This window comes from Lactuca serriola, chromosome 5 (genome assembly GCF_051521515.1).
Source record: "Lactuca serriola cultivar US96UC23 chromosome 5, Lser_US96UC23_V15, whole genome shotgun sequence".
In the NCBI taxonomy this organism is placed as follows: Eukaryota; Viridiplantae; Streptophyta; class Magnoliopsida; order Asterales; family Asteraceae; genus Lactuca; species Lactuca serriola.
In genome coordinates, this window is record NC_136412.1 from 245,340,311 (window position 1) to 245,348,089 (window position 7,779).

Genomic DNA, 7,779 nt, shown 5'->3' on the forward strand with positions numbered 1-7,779 from the left:
AAAAAAATACGCCCCAATTTTGATTAAGTACGACTAATACATAAATTGAATACGGCTAATACCTAAATTGAATACGCCTCCTCCTCCTCACATACTTCCTCCTCCCACACTAATCGGTCATTCATCTCCATCTCCCTCGTAAATTAATCAGGAATATATCAAGGATGTTATTCAAAATTATAATCCGTAGATTTTTTAATTAATTTATGCATTTACCTCTTATATGCTTAGCACCACCCAGTGTTGTCATGCATTATATATGAAAATAATGTTAGATAAAGTTGTTATGGCTTGGTTTAGTAGATTAGACAAAATACGTTTCCATAAGATAAATAAAATAAAATATGAGTTTATAATGTTTAATCATGTAAACATATATTGCTATTTGTTACAAACAACTATAATTGATGGGCATCTTCCCTATCCATTGAACAGTATATTTTGGCTATATTGTCTAGAAATAACAGTTGCTATAAAAAATTCCCCTTTCTTTACTTTGTGTAATGCTATAAAACAAGCAATTTATAGAACAGGGCTATATTGTCTAGAAATAACAGTTGTTCATCCTCACATGATCAACTTCCTCTTTAGTTAGAAATCCAACTTTAATGCCTTTATCCTTGCTGCTACAACTTTGATCCTGTTTTCAACTATTAAAGTATTTGTCCCTGGAAAACCTCCTGTTGACTACCAAGGAGCTAGATAAGCAAAACCAATCACAGAATTTGCACTCAAACAAGTGAAGACACTCCTTAAAGACAGATTAAGTGGAAAAACTACAATTACTGAATCAAGTGTACAGGTTTGTATGATGATATAAAACCATTATTCTCAAAGGAATGGAATTGATAGGGGAATGGAATGACCGATTCCATTCTTGTCATAGAAAAGAAAAGAGAGGTACATAACAGAAGCATATAGAGATGTGCATCAAAAAAGTGTACAGGTTTGTATGATGATATAAAAGTACAATTTTACCCTTGGGGTAATATATTTTTAATTTGACCATTTTGCCCCTTTATAGGCCATGAAAGCACAAATGGGCGATCTTGGACAGAGCTTAGGAATGACCCAAGGTTTGGACAACCAGTTCAAGCAATAATCGAATTCCCATTTTGCCCTTATCCTTCAGAAAGCTGCAGTTTTGTAGACTAACTGTGCCAAAAGGTCAATATTACCCCTCAATTTTTAATAATAATAATTGTAGCAGTTCTTGTTCAGTTTATTGATTCAGCCACTTGACTATTTTCTGTATTTTATCGTTTTTATTTTCTGTATTTTCATCCTTTTTTGTAAGAAGAATTGTGGGGTAACACAAGTGACTTTTTCTATTTTTATTTTTTATTATTTTAGGTTTGTTATCGGTTTATTTTAAAAAAATTACCAAACATCAAAAACCAATAACCAGATGAGGTTCAAGTTTCAATAGATTACATGCAAAGTTTGGACCATAAAAATGGTCAAATGGAATGAACAGATTACATTCAAATGATTTTTCTTTAAAAATTTTTGTTTTATTTTCTGTACTAAACATAATGAAAGCTTGTTATAACCAAAGGTCATAAACAAAATAACTTTTCCAATTTAATTAGAATAAGAAATTTTAGATTATTATTGTAAAAAGGATGAATCTTTTGTAGTTTATATTTTACAGTGTACTCTATAGATTATTTTTAAATACAATTAATGAACTTTTATTCCATGTCGAGTACAAGGGAAGAAAATACCATGAGGCAATTAAATTCAATAGGATATTTTTATGAGTAAAAATACTTGAAATAAAAAATTAAATAAGTTCATTTGATTAAGCCCTGCAGCAGAAACCTTAACAAATTCATCAGCTCTTTCTCCCTTTGAGACGCTTCCGGCATATGACCAAACAAATTCATCGCCATTTTCGCTCTATTACTTAGAGTTGTTTATACGAAACCTTAGCCTTCGGTCGACGACGCCTCCGCCTCCGGTTGACGACGCCTCCGCCTCCGGTTGACGACGCCTCCACCTCCGGTCTCCAGTCGACGAAACTGATGAAGTCTCCTACTCCGGCCTACAGCCGCTTCTGCCTCCTTCTTTCACGTTGTTTACAGGTACGCTCGAACTTTGGGTGTAGTTGACTTATTCGTTTATTAATGTTGTGTTTATGACAATGTCTTCTCTGTGTACGAAATATTACTATATATTTCTGGTTGATAACCCTAGAAAGCATCATCGACTCTGTTTTGGACTTCATCTGTTGTTGCTCCAAAAAGAAAAAATTGTCCTCTCCAACATCCTTCTTGATTTCAACATTAGCCCCATCTAATGTTCCTATAATCAGGCATCCATTGATTGCAAATTTCATATTAAGAATATTTCAAAACCACTCAATGATCACACATCCTCCTCTATAACTATTCGATTTCACATTATAATTTTGTTAAAGTTCACATTTATTGCTTAATTATATAGAAACCAATATTTAGAAAAGCAAGATTTTTCATCAAATGTTGACCAAGATATATGCTTATAGCTGTGAGAGCTGCAGTATCAGCATTTCGTAGGGAAATTAATCTTATTAACTAATATATATATATATATATATATATATATATATATATATATATATATATATATATATATATATATATATATATCCGAAAAGAAAACTCTCATACATATATAATTGTTTTAGTGTAATCAACAATTGTCCGATTGGGAGTGTGGTTACTACGTTATGAACTGGATGCATGAGTTTGTACTTTTTCGACAACATGGATTTCCGAAAGTAAGTATATTGTTAGATATATTTTTTTCATTTTTGTTTATTGTAATAAAGGCTCACCTTTGTTAAATAACAAATTTTTTATCTTAATTTGTTTGTAGAACATTTGGAAGTACAAAAAACCATTTTCTAGTGAGGAATTGGAGGAACGTGTTAAAACATGGATGAGAACTTTTGGTGATAAAGTGAAGCCTTTTTGTAAGGTACACAAATTGTATTTCATGTTGTATTTGCTCATATTTTTTATGTTCTGGAGAAGTTTTCACCCTTGCATTGCTATAGATGAAGTTGTTAATGGCCAAGGTCTTATAATTTGAGTTTTCTTCATTAAAAGTTATTTGAGATTTTGAATCCTAAGTTTTCTTGTTAATTTTTGTAGGCATACAATGAATCAACCACAAAGGGGAAAGAGAGGTTAGAGGTGACAAAGGGGAAAGAGAGGTTAGAGATGTGACATTAACAAATTTTTTTTCTGTTTAATGAACTAAGTTCATTGTAATTTTTTTTTTCTATTTCTGAAAATGAAAACATGATAGTGATGTCCCACTTCTTATGGTTGGAATGGAATCATATAGTAGGTTTGTATTTTGTAGAGATTGATCCATGGTAATCATATAGTAGCTTTGCAGAAATTGAAAAGTTTGTTTCAGTTGGAATGGTGATCCATGTGTTCCAGAGCATCCATGGACTGGAATTGACTGTTTAATAAGACTGGAGTGGAATTGGAGTGGAATTGTCTGTTAAATAAGACTCTTAATAAGGCTCTGGAATGCAAAAGGGATGTGAGACATCAAGTACGGTTGTTTATTGGTGTATTAGATGTGTATATATGGCGTATTAGATGATTGTATGTGTAAAATAGATAGGATAATATAATACGGTCAAATAGCCGTACTCTATTATGCATGTAATCTAATACACCCCTCTACTAATACGCCCTCTATGTACGTATTATATTCACAATTTCAACCGTACTCTATTAACCTTTTTCTAGTAGTGGTTGCATAGAATAGAGCTCAAAAGTTGTAAATAATTACATGTAATTGAAGGATTATAAAATCACATAACAGCTACCCTATCACGTGTCCATATGTAAAATGAAAAAGGTAGTCAATTTCTCTTCCCCAATATTCTATAATAATCATTAATTGTATGGTGTTAAATACACATGAAAATCCCTGATGCTTTGTCAAGCATATCTCTTTATGATTGACACCAGCAACCTTAAGGCTAAGTGGAATAAACAGAAAGTTCAAGCTTCAAACTGTACTATATTAAAAAGGTGAAAATACAATCTTGTGTAACACTACATGACAGTAGATCCTATCCCCATGGTCAGTCCAAAAGTAATAGCCATAGCCATCCACCCTCCAACCAGAATCCTAAAACAAGACTTTACCACCGGACTCCCCCCAAGAACAGCCCCAATCCACCCAAAAACCACAAGCCCCAAGCTCACTGTGGCTACCACCACCCCCAGCCTAACCTTATGATCCACTATAAAAGCAGCAGCCAATAAGGGCATGATGGCCCCCAACATGAATGCAAGGGCCGATGCTGCAGCTGCCTGAATGGGATTCGGGAGTGCTTCCTTCTCACTTTCCTCCTCGTTTCCTGATATTTTCTTATCTCTCTTCATCTTAGCCACCTCTACATCTCGTTGGGAGTAGACTGAAACAAACTCACCTATTGCCATACTGCATGCACCTGCAACTAAGCCAGCAAAGCCTGTAAGAAACATGGCTCTCACATCTTGTTTGACAGCTCCAACACCCATCATCAGAGATGAGACAGAGACTAGACCATCAGTGGCTCCCAGAACAGCAGCACGCAGCCACTGTCCTCTTTGTGAGTAGTCAAATTCTTTTTCTATAGACACTTGGCCATGCACTTGTTCAGATTTGTTCTCAGAAACCGGAATGCATACATCATTATTTCCATCCATATATGAAAGTGAAAGAAAGAATGAGAAAATTATATCACAAAGAATGATAAAAGAAGTGTTACTTGTGGAAGATAGAATCCCACCTATGTGTTATATATAGTATGTATTTCTGTATAATGATCAATAGGTAGGTGGTTAATAAAGTTAGATAGTGGGAAATCCACAAGCCCTCAGATTTTGGTATGTTTATTATAAAGAAATAGAAGGAGCCAATACTACTGATAGAAAACCTGTAATTTGAGAAACAGGCAATCTCCCAAAGAGTTCAAGACTCAATAACTATTATTCATCATAATAAAAAAAAACCATACCTAAACCTTATATAAAAGTGTTAGAGATAATCCTATCCAAAATTAAAAGATACTAATTGATATCCTAATTTTATATAAAGATAGCTACTACCTAATTTCAATTAATAATTAAATAATTAATATTCGTTGTCGATAATATTGACCAAATCGGCGAGTCGTATCAACTACATACAAAACAAGGGAAGATTGATGGTTAAAAAATTCAAGGCTTGTGGAATCCACACGATTGCCAGTAGGCACTCGGCATCTAAATAAGAAAAACATCAACAGCCTTTCCTAAGTAAAAAAAAAAAATGGAAACCACACATACACATATTGAAGAACCTAAGAGAATGAGTAGGCTCATTTTCAGATCTGTTGACCACTTTTACAATAACAAAATAGCATTAATACTACTTACAAGTTGAATAAAAGAGTGCAATCCTCCTGACAGAATTACAGAAGCAATAGGAGTAGGTCAATATAATCGACTAATCGTTGCTCTGTCTTCCTATATTTTATAAAGGTAGGATGGCCGGTTTAAGTTGTGTTATAATACATGTATATAACTATATATTATACCTTTTGCTCAGGAATGTTGCTGATGGACCTAATTTGTGTTTATGCTTATTATTAGTTTGTTTCTTCTATATCCATTTGCTTCATCTGTACCAAACATTCCTATCTCTACTGGATACATGTTTGTTACCCTGGCATATGTGTAAGATTTACTCTATATCACCTAGGTTTAGATCTGCAAGATGAGCCTACCTTTTCGTTATGCCACCAAATATTCTTTTTCTAGAAGAATAATTTTGTGTGCTGTGAAGTGTTCTACTAATTGAACAATATAATAGGGAGAACTTAAGCTTCTTATAATGAAAAGGAAAGATTGTGCACTGACAACTAAAGTTAGAGTAATCAATCTCAACAAAGAAAAAAGGAGTGTGGAATCCACACGACTGCAACAATCCACTCAATATAAAAATGAAACAGTATCTCAAAAAATATAAAAGTGAATGGTGTGTGGAGTCCATAAAGATGAATTTAAAAAATGGAAGGAGTGTGGAATCCACACCACCCACAGTATAAAAAAATGAAGGGAAAAGGAGAAGGCTCCTCTAATATATTGAGCTACTTTCCAAACAATTACTTTCAGGCAACAGATTAAGCCGTGTCTGTATATTATTGTATCACTTCTCATATTCATAAAAACAGAAATCAAAAGAAATTGATTAAATAGTATCAGCAGCCATGGTCAAACTTACCAATGCATGCATGTCTTTTTTCTTGATTATATAGTCTAGTGTAATTCCAGTATGTTTTTGTACAGAATATTGTTGTTTGAAGTATATGGTATTTGGATTGTGATACGTTTCAACTTATATACACTATATTGTAGTAGTAATGTTAGTGATTAGGGTTTAGGCCCAACCTTTCATAAATCAACCAAATGGAGTAGAACAGGATAATCGTTGCTCTGGTTTCCTATGTTTTTATTAAAGATAAAGCAATTAATGAGTGTTATGTTGAAACTTCAAGCCTTACCAAATATGGTCCTGCTTTTGACTAGATCCCTTTTCCAAGAATTGAAACTTCCTGGAACTGATCCAATCAAGATAAATGTTTGAGCAAAAGCAATCTGATCCAATCAAGATAAATGTTTGAGCAAAAGCAAGAAAGCAATAAGCACTCAAATGATATAATTTTAATAAAACATTAATTTTATAAACCTGGTCCTTTTAAACAGCTAATTTACTATTTGGTACAGATACCGAAATAGACAAGGATTCAGGAGTGTTTCCTTCTCACTACCCTCGTTTCCCAAAATGCCCTTAACTCTCTTCATATCTTCATCTGAACCACCTCCACACCTCATAATTAAATACAAATATAACATTTGCATCAGATATTTCGGTATGTTTATTTTATAAAAATAGAAAGAGCCAATACTACTACATACAAAACACGGGAAGCTTAATTATTAATTAAAAGATTTAAGGCTTGTGGAATCCACACGATTGCCACCATGCACTAGGCATCTAAATGAGAAAATATCAAAAGCCCTTCATAATATAAGCAAAAAGGTAATGAAATCCCAAGTGGTGGAAGACAAGTAAAATATATATAAAAAGAGAGTAGGGTCCTGTCCACACAAAAGTATATTGAAGAACCTAATAAAATGAGTAGGCTAGAGAGCATGTATATACAAGTAGAATGTTTAGGATATAATCAAAATTCAATGGTCCATGAAATCCAAATATAATAACTAGTGCTAGTTCCTCTTTGCTATTTTAAACATTCATTTTTTTATTAATTTTTATGATGCCAACATCCCCTAGACAGAATTACAGAAGCATTATATATAGGGCTATGACAATCAGGGGCGAAGCTAGAATTTTAGGATAAAGAGGGCTTACATCTTAATAAGATATTAAAAAAAAAATTTATCCAAAATATCAATAATAGAGACCGTAAAACTAAAAAAGAAATTCATAAAGAAAAAAATTGTCTATATAGGAACTACATTAATCTTTAGTCTTATCACTAACTAGATGCAATTTTAGGTCACACACATCTTCTATTTGTTTGAAAAAGGAATGGATGGTTCTTTTCCTATTCTTGGTTTACCTTGTGATTATAATAAACCAAAGTATCAACGATATTAAATTATTAATTACAAGTTACATAAAATGAAAATGCAAAAAGAATTAAAGTTTACCTTCTTTTGATTAGAGAATTGAAATCTTGTAGATATAGCTAGTAGTATAGTTAAAAACAAT

General features: G+C 32.9%; 1 pseudogene; it reads right to left on the reverse strand.

Annotated features, from left to right (window-relative positions):
* Positions 1-3,875: 3,875 nt before the first annotated feature.
* Positions 3,876-4,783, reverse strand: LOC145051530 (vacuolar iron transporter homolog 4 pseudogene; annotated as a pseudogene).
* Between the last annotated feature and the right edge of the window lie 2,996 nt (positions 4,784-7,779).